Here is a 9,682-nt window from a genome sequence, read left to right as displayed (position 1 = left end):
TCTTTATTATATTGTTCATAATTTTTATTATAATATTTTGGATTAAAATTTTTTGGGTTTTTTACTCCTGATGTGCTAGGTTTTTCGTCCATGTCTACGTCTTCTGCATTTACTTCTAAATTCTTTGTATTATCTATATTTGCTAAAAGTTCCGTATATGTTTCACTTGTTTCCGAATGTTGTTCTAGATCATCATCGTTTATTTCATCAACTCTTATTTCGGGTAGATTATCTTGGTTATTTTCTTCTTTTTCTTCTAATTCATCTTGTAATTGCAATTTTTCTTTAATTTTAATTATCTCATTTGCTAATTTTGTTTTTTGTTCTTTTTCTTTTTGTTTAATTTCATACATTTCTTTTAATATTGCTAGCTCTTTTTCTAGCTCTATTATTTTAGTATTTTTTACTTCTTCTAATTGTTGTACTTCCTTTTTTGCTTGTTGTTTTATTTTTTCAATTTCCGTTCTTCTATCTATTTCTTCATTTTCTTTTGTTATTCTTACCATAGCAGTTAAACTATCTTCTAGTTTTACCGTTTCTTTTTCTAACATTAAACTTATATTGTCACCTATTTTCTTATATCTTCTTCCTAGATTAGAAAATATTATCTTTATTTTTAATCCGTCATAATTTTCGTATGTTTTTTCATCTATTGCGTATTCTTCTTTATTCATTTATAAATTATGTTGTAGTTTATATTCTAAGTTATTTATTTGTATTTCTAGATATAAAAAAGTCTTTATTCTAAGTTATTTATTTGTATTTCTAGATATAAAAAAGTCTTTCTTTGTGCTATTATAGATTTGTGACAAATTTCTGCGAATATATTATTGTTAAGTCTATTTTGCCTATGTTCTAATTCTTGTCGTTTTGCTATAATTATTTCATTAAGTTTTTGTCTATAGTCGTTATTCTTGTTATTCATTGTATTTTTAAGTATTGAATATATTTATATTCTATTTTAGATATATTATCTATTAATTGATTTAATTTTTCGTTATCAGTTTTTGTGATATTAAGTTGTTTATATTCCGGATATAGTTTATTTAAGTTTCTTCTTATTCTTCTTAATTTTCTACTCGTATTTTTCTTACCATGCTTCTTATTATCCATAGCTGTTTTGGTCAATAAAGTGTCCCTCTTTAATGAAAAGTTTCCCCCTCTTTTGTATACAATATGTGTATACGAAATATGTAAAAAAAAATATAATATAAATATATAAATGGTGTAAAATAAAATATGTCCGTTAAAGTGTTAGTAAGATGTAAGCCAAATGTATAGAAAATATATGAAGAAATGTATACAAAATTGTGAAAAGAAATAGACAATATATGAAGAAATGTAGAGACGATATATATAAAAAATGTAAAAATTAAATAAATAAATAAATATAAAGACAATATATATATTAATAAATGTAAAAGCAATGTATGAATGAATGTAAAAACAAGACATAAATAAATATAAACACGATGTATATAAATAAAAGTAAAGGCAATGTATAAGTGTATATGAAAACAAATGCATGAGAAATGTAAAGTCAATGTATGAATAATGTAAACAAAAATATACGAATAAATATGCAAAGAGGAAAATGAGGCTAGTCTTTCTATAAAAAGAAAACATATGAAAGTATAGAGAGAAAGAAAAGAAATGTATGTGAGGTAGTGTGTAAGTGTGTGTTAAAAGTGAGAGACCCCTCCTCCTTTTATAATACTATACAACCCACTCCTTTGCCCAAAAACTAATAAACTCCCTCAATTTGTCCCCTTAAGACATATTTTAGTCCCTTAGGTCTTTAGCAAAATGATTTCACATCCTTTTAACCAAAATACGAAGACTTTTTGATCATCATATAAAACCCCTAACCTATCATCCCAAATGTCAACTTGTTAAAAGGTGACAAGATCTTGATTTGTTTGAATTATTGCTCCGTATTTAAGAATAATTGCTCTGACATTTTAGTATTTATAGACTATGCTAAAAATATAATTAATGTACATATATATGTATCGACATATAACTACAAAATATAAATTTAAAACTGTAATTGATATTTTGAAAGATGTACAGAAAAATATCTTACTGTCCATCTCAAAATTGAAGAGGATAATATATATGCAGAAAAGAAGGCAAATGGTAAATAAGCAATTATGGGAGCTAATATTGTTGAAACTGCTCCAACAAGGTCGAAGAAAATAAAGAAGGCTTCTAGGCCAAAAATATTCTCAACCAAGAAAAAGTTTAAAGAAAATTGTGATAACTGTGGCAAGGTTGGGCATGTATCTATTGATTGCCGTGCTCTAAGAAATGAGAAGAAAAGGGCCAAGAAAATATGGAAGAAACAAAATAAGTAGATCACTTATGTGTCATGCTCTCAGAATGCAACATGATTGAAAATCCAAGGGATTAGTTGATAGACTCGGGTGATACTCAACATGTTTGAGCTAAGAAGGAAACATTTACCTCTTATGTTGCATTTAAATATGATGAGGCCATTTTAGTGACGAATTTTGCTCCTGCAAAGATTGAAGAAATATGCAAGATTGATTTGAAGATGACTCCAGTCAAGTTAGCGACATTAAACAAGGTTCTTCATATTGCTGAAATGTGAAAGAACTTGATATCCATAGTATTCCTGATCAAGAATGGATTTAAATGTATAGTTTTTCAGATAAAGTTATAGCTAGAAAATATATGTATATGTAGGAAAAGGTTAACTCACTGAGGGCTTTTTAAAACTTAATATAATTGTTGTTGATATGAAGAAAATCTTAGCTTCTTCTTACTTGCTTGAGTCAAACAATTAATGACATACATGTTTGTGACATGTCAATTATAAATTAAATTTTTGCAAAAAATAATTAACTTGAATGTATTGCCTAAATTTAAAAATAATATAAAATGTCAAATATGTGTGGAATCTATGTATGCAAAACATTCTTTTAAGTCAATTGAATGGAATTCAAGTCCTTTAGACTTAATTCATATTGATATATGTGATATGAAGTCAACACCATCACGTGGTGGAAAAAAATATTTTATAACATTCTTTAATCATAGCACTCCATATTGCTATGTTTAATTATTTACTTAATAGCGAAGATGAAGCAATTGATACCTTCGAGCAATAAAAAAATGAAGTTGAAACCCAACTTTATAGAAAAACTAAAATTATTAGAAGTGATAGAGGTGGCGAATATGAATCTCCTTTTAAAGAAATATGCCTACAATATGACATTATTTACCAAAAAAACTTCTCCATACATTCTAGAATCCAATGAAATTGATAAAAAAAAGTAGAACCTTAAAGGAGATGATGAATACTTTTTAATAAATTATGTATTACCAGAGAACTTATAGGGGAAGGCGATCCTTACAACTAGTCGAATATAGAATGAATTTCCCCCATAACATGACCGAGTTTTTTCTATATGAGAAAAGAAAAGGAAGGAACCCCCTTGAAATATTTCAAAATGTAGGGGTGTTTAGTGAAAGTGCCAGTTCCTAAACTCAAAAGAGTTAAAATAGGACCAAAAAAATGTTGATTGATTTTTGTAGGATATGTAACTAATAGCAAAGTATAACAATTTTTGGTTTAGAAATCAGAAAAATTTGAGTTTCGTGTTAATACGGTAATTGAATCAGATAATGTTGAATCTTGTAAGAATATTTATCCTTATAAAAGGAAACGTTACTCATCTAGTAAAAGATCCAAACGACCCCGGAAACAACCAAAGAAAAATAAATTAACAAGATAATTCATGACGCAACAAACGTCAAAGAACATCTACTTCATTTGGTCTTGACTTCTTGACATTCTTAGCATAGAATGATCCTCAAAATTTGAGAAAACAATATCTCTTGAGAAGCATAATATTGAAAAGAGGCAATCAATAGAGAAATAGAGATCATAATGAATAATCATACTTGTAAATTAGTTGATCTTTATCCAGGAAGGAATCATTGTGTTCGAAATGGATTTTTAAAAGAAAAAATGAAAGTTGATGGAACTAATGACAATTATAAGGGTAGAATTGTTGTCAAAGGATACAAGAAACGAGAAAATCTTGACTATTTTGATACATACTCACCGATAAAATGGATAACATCTCTCCAGGTATTAACAACATTGACCATTGTATACGATCTTTAAATCCATCAAATGGATTTTAAGACAACCTTCTTAAATGGAGATATAGATGAAGAAATCTACATGGACCAACCCGAAGGGTCTGTAACTTTAGGAAAGGAAAAGAAAGAATGGTTACTTGTAAAGTAACTTTATGGACTAAAACAAGCACCCAAACAGTGAAATATAAATTTTTACCAAATAATGTTAGCAAATGGGCTTAAAATTAATAATTGTGATAAATTACATTATAGACACTCCAAATAACATAGTAATTATTTGTTTGTGCTTTTGATGATATGTTAATAAAATGAGTAAAGATATTGCTAACATAAATTCTATTAAGCATATGCTTGCTAGCACATTTTATATGAAAGACTTAAGAGTTGTGGATTTATTTCTAGAAATTAAAATTTAGATGACCCCTCAAGGTCTGGCATTGTTTCAAACTCATTACGTTAACATAATACTTGAAAAATTCAAGTATTTGGACTTCAAGATTACAAAGACTCCAATTGTTGTGAACCTTTCTCTCACAATGAACCAAGATCAAATCAAGTCTCAATTAGACTACTGCCCGAGTGAGGAGAAATTTGGTGTACGTCATGAACTGTACTAGATCTGAAATAGTGTGTGCCATAAGTAAATTGGATCGGTATATAAGTAATCCCAATCAATTTCATTGCATGACAATGAAACAAGTTCGTATATATATTTGAAAAACACTCAAGATTACTCATTGCACTAAAATAAATACCCTATAATAATGAAGGGATATAGTGATGCCAATTGGATCACCGGATCATCTGAAGTAAAATCTACAAGTGCGTACGTCTTCACCATTGGTGGAGGAGAAGTGTCTTAGAAATTATTCAAACAAATATGTATTACTTGTTCTACTATGGAATCTGAGTTAATAGCCTTGTATAAAGCTGGTGAAGAAGCAAAATGACTAAGGAATTTGCTTTAGAAGATATTCCATTTTGGCCTAAACTAGTTGCACCTCTATCCATTCATTCTGACAATCAAGTTCTAATGGGAAGGGCAATAAATGTAATATATATAATGGAAAGTCTCATCATTTATGACGAAGACTTAATACTATTATATAATTACTCTCTAATGAAGTTATCACAGTTTACTATGTAAAGTCAAAATATAATGTGTCAGATCTACTTACAAAATACATAACTAGAGTGACAATTCATAAATCATCAAAGGGAACGTGACTGTGGCAAAGAACAAGCCATCATAATGGTAACTCTACCTAGTTGATTTGAGATCCCAATTTTTAGGTTCTAGGAGATCAAACAAAGTTATGAATGATGGTTCAACATTATCACTTAACTAAATCAATTCTCAGATAAGATAATGTTCGGAAACAAGGATAAAGTGCTAAAACTTTTTAATATGATTTCAAAAATTTACATGACATGATCAAATAATGTATCTACGACTTACATATTTAGAAATCATCTATATGAGTGTGAGGTGTAAGCCGCCTCAAAGAGAATTAATATAAGTCTAGTCCTCTATGAACTCATGAAATCATGTGGTGTTCATACCTGAAGCGAACACAACAATGAGAACCAAGAACAATTAAGGGTTAATTTTGTGACATATGCTATCTGATATACATAAAAGCTTGATGGTTCAAAAATATCAAATCTACCGATTGACAAGTGTACCCGATGTATGCTCGTGGAGAGTTCAAAGGGAAACCTACTTATCAAAATACAATGAATATTTATTAGTATATCACACATTTTTTATGCATATGTTCACAGTATAGCCATTTTCCATTCATGTGTGGGATTATTGGGTTTTTTTTAAAGACTAAGGCTTTAAAGGTGAGGTGAAATGTGAATAAGGAAATATAGGGAAACAAGATGGAGCAAAAAAGATAAAGTGCATTAAATTGCATTTCTCCATCATTGGTGGTGAAGATGATTTCTTTTGTGCATTTAATAAGAAATACTCTTCATAGCTATTAAAGAGCTAGAAGAGGGTCTTCCCTCACGCTGTCATCGTCGCTTGCTCGACTCGACTTCGGCTTTGGAAAATGATGTGATTGATTGATAACTTTTTGGACGAAATTTAATTTATCATTCTCATTAATTAGTTTCTTTTTTCTAATATTAATAATTAATTCATAGAATTATTAATTAATTAATTAATTTTTAGATTTTTTAAAATCAAAATGGGGCCAGGCCCATAAATTTCTAAAAAGATAAGAGTATTAAAAAGTAATGATCGGGCCAAAAGTGACCCAATCCAGCAACAAGAACACCAACAACGAAAGTAAATACTCCATCTGTCCTAATTACTTGTCTACTTTTGAATTGACACACCTATTAAGAAAACAATGATTGACATATTGAGTTTACCATTTTATCCTATTAATCATGAAGTCGATGAATTAAAAACTTAAGAGTTTCAAGAAGTTCTACATTTTTCAAAGTAATTAATTGAGGGTATAATAGGTAATTTATTTTTGTCTTTTCTTGATTTGTCAAAATGAACAAGTAATTAGGGACAACTAAAAAAGGAAAAGTGGACAAGTAATTACAGACAGAGGGAGTATCTGATACAAACAAAAAGGTGCAAATTAGGAAAGTAATGGTCTAAACTTCCAGCTCTTTCAACCTTAATCGTCACCACTGATTCCCTTACACTTCCTTTGATGATTCAATCTATACCAAGATGAAGTGCATATATCTTACCACTCCAAGCATTGTATTGGTTATTTGATGATTCCAGATCCGTCAAAGGAGCTCAACTCGATTTTTGTGTTCATCTATGATTCGATCTACTTCCCAGCTTGTAGCTTCCATGGCTCGACCAATCCTGCGTCTCCCAGATAATCAGTTGATGAAGCTCTACCTCTAATAACAAGCCTTTTGTTAATGCAGATCCCCAAGAATAGGCACACAGTAACTATACCCAAAGCTAAGTCTCAAATCTCTGATCTATTTTCATTAACGTTTTATCTTCCAAGAAAAATCTCAACCCAAATAGGATTAATACCACCATTAAAGCCTTTACTTAGTTGATTCAACCATAATGAACTAATTTAAAATTTATACTGAACTCTTTTATTAATTTCAGCATATCCAACATGCTAAGGATGATTTCCTTGAGAAGTTATTGTCTTGATATGGTACTAATGGACACTGCAAGCCCTCACCAGTTGTAAGTATTCAAATCAAATGAATTTACTTCAGACAACAACTTGATCAACATTTTACCTCAGTTTAACGAATCTGCTTGACACCATTGAAAGGATAATGGAAACTAATAGTTAACGACTTGTATTTTTTGTTATTCCTGAATATGCCTCCTTATGCATGGTGTTCCAACTTTTCTAAATTAAGTATCTTCTTTCCTTCACTAGGGATCTCCTGAATATGACTAAATTGAAAATCATCTGCAAAAGAGAACACCAAGTTAGCAAAAAAAATCAGCAAGAGTATTTCCTTCCCCGAGGGAATGTTGTACGCTTGCTGAAATATCTCTTCTCAATCTCTTAATGATACTAACTTCAAACACCTCACTCCATGGCAGCTCCCACTTCCCCTCAATAATATGCACCATAGCCAATGAGTCTGTCTCAATAATAATATTAGCAATATCATGTTCAATGCACTACATAAGACTCTCCCGTATAGCTCTAGCTTCAGCTACCATGTTGGTAGTATAGTATCTTGGATTCTGATCCCTTTAGCAACAACCAAGTTACCCCTACAATCTCTGATACAAAAAGCTGCTAAACATGGTCTAGAATTCCCTTTAGATGCACCGTCCGTGTTGTATTTCAGGATATTAGTAGGATGAGGGTTCCATCTAACAATTCTAAAAGAAGATCTTGGTCTGTACGGTTCCAATTTTGATAGGATATAAGGCCAAGAAATGCTGTTACATTGTACTTTAACTCTGATCTGGATGAATTTTGAAATTGTATCATTAATACCCCAAAAACACTCTATATTCTGAGAAAGACCCTCCATGAAGAATAGTGTTTCTTCTCTTCCACAAAAACCATAAAATAAAAATAGGTATATCCTGACACACTACCTTCACTCTGTAATTTCCTTCCACTTTCCACCACAATCTTATGAAGTATTTTAAATTGAGCATAGAAACCACAATTCCAGTAGCATGTAAATAGCGGTTCCAAATTATGTTAGCAAAATCTCCGATAAAAAATAAATGCTCAATAGTTTCTTCCACCGGGCTTATACAACATCTGCAATCCAATGAGTAATCTGAGTTCTATCTATGTATTAAGGTAGCAACATGTATCTTTCCAAAACGAACTTTCCAAGCAGGAATGATATTTTAAAAGGGATCCATTTTATCCACAATTTCGCCATGTCTTCAACTGTGTATTTTTTATACCTCAACAATTCCCAAGGTGATTTAACAGTAAATTTGCCATTGTTGGTTTCAGTCCACCAAGCTTTATCTCTTTGATTACTGACATATGCATGATGTAAATTTGTCTGGACATGATCTATAACATAATCAGGGAAAAACTCTCTCATAGCTGAATAATCCCACCCATTCTCCTTTAAATATTCGCTAATTTCTTTTATAGGGTGACAAATGTGCACCTCAGATGCATGTACATGCAAAGGTCCCATGTTAGACCAATTATCATACCATATAGTAGAAGTACCTCCTCTAGGTTCCCACCACATATACTGTTCCAGAACCCCCCCCCCCCNCCCCCCCCCCCCCCCATTCTCCAACATGTACTTCCAGATTTGAGATCCTCTTTTCCTTTGAACAAGAGCTGAAACTTATTTCTTACAATATTACTGTCTATTAAGAAGAACAAAGCAATAATTGTTTCCTAACAATCTCCAGATCAAATCAACCACCATACTAGAAAATCCCATCTTCCTTAGCACTTTGATAAGGAAAAATCAAGAAACTCTATCACAAGCCTTAGACATATCCAACTTTATTATCACATTTTCAGGATTACCCCTCTTAGAGATATTTGTGACAATCTCTTGAGCTAATAAGACATTCTGAATGATGCTTCTTCCTTTAACAAATCCAGATTGATTAATAGAAATCAGTCTTGGGAGAATCTTCTCTAATCTTTCGTCAATAATTCTTGAAAGGATCTAATTAATGAAGTTACTTAGACTAATAGATCTCATATCTGAAAAGGAGTGAATATTATCCTTCTTAGGTATAAGAATCAAATTAGTATGAGTAATAGATTTAGGTACAAAACTTCCATCATCAGAAGCCTCTACCATTCTCCAACTATCATTACCTATAATGTCCTAGAAAACTTGATAGAATCTACATGTAATTCCATCTGGGCCACTAGAGCTATCCCCATTCAACTTAAACACAACATTCTTCACTTATTTTTCATCTGGTATATTCCCTAATTCTGTGTTATCATCCTCAGAGATTAATTCTGGAATATGTTCCAGTAAAGTGACATTAGTTTGATCTCTATCCTGCTTGAATTGGTTTTGAAAGTGAGCTACTGCTTCTTGAGAGATTGCAATATCATCTTCTAGCCAT

The sequence above is a fragment of the Solanum stenotomum genome, chromosome 8, assembly GCF_019186545.1.
Source record: "Solanum stenotomum isolate F172 chromosome 8, ASM1918654v1, whole genome shotgun sequence".
NCBI lineage: Eukaryota > Viridiplantae > Streptophyta > Magnoliopsida > Solanales > Solanaceae > Solanum > Solanum stenotomum.
The sequence above is the reverse complement of the archived record's forward strand: the minus strand, read 5'-3'. Positions refer to the sequence as shown.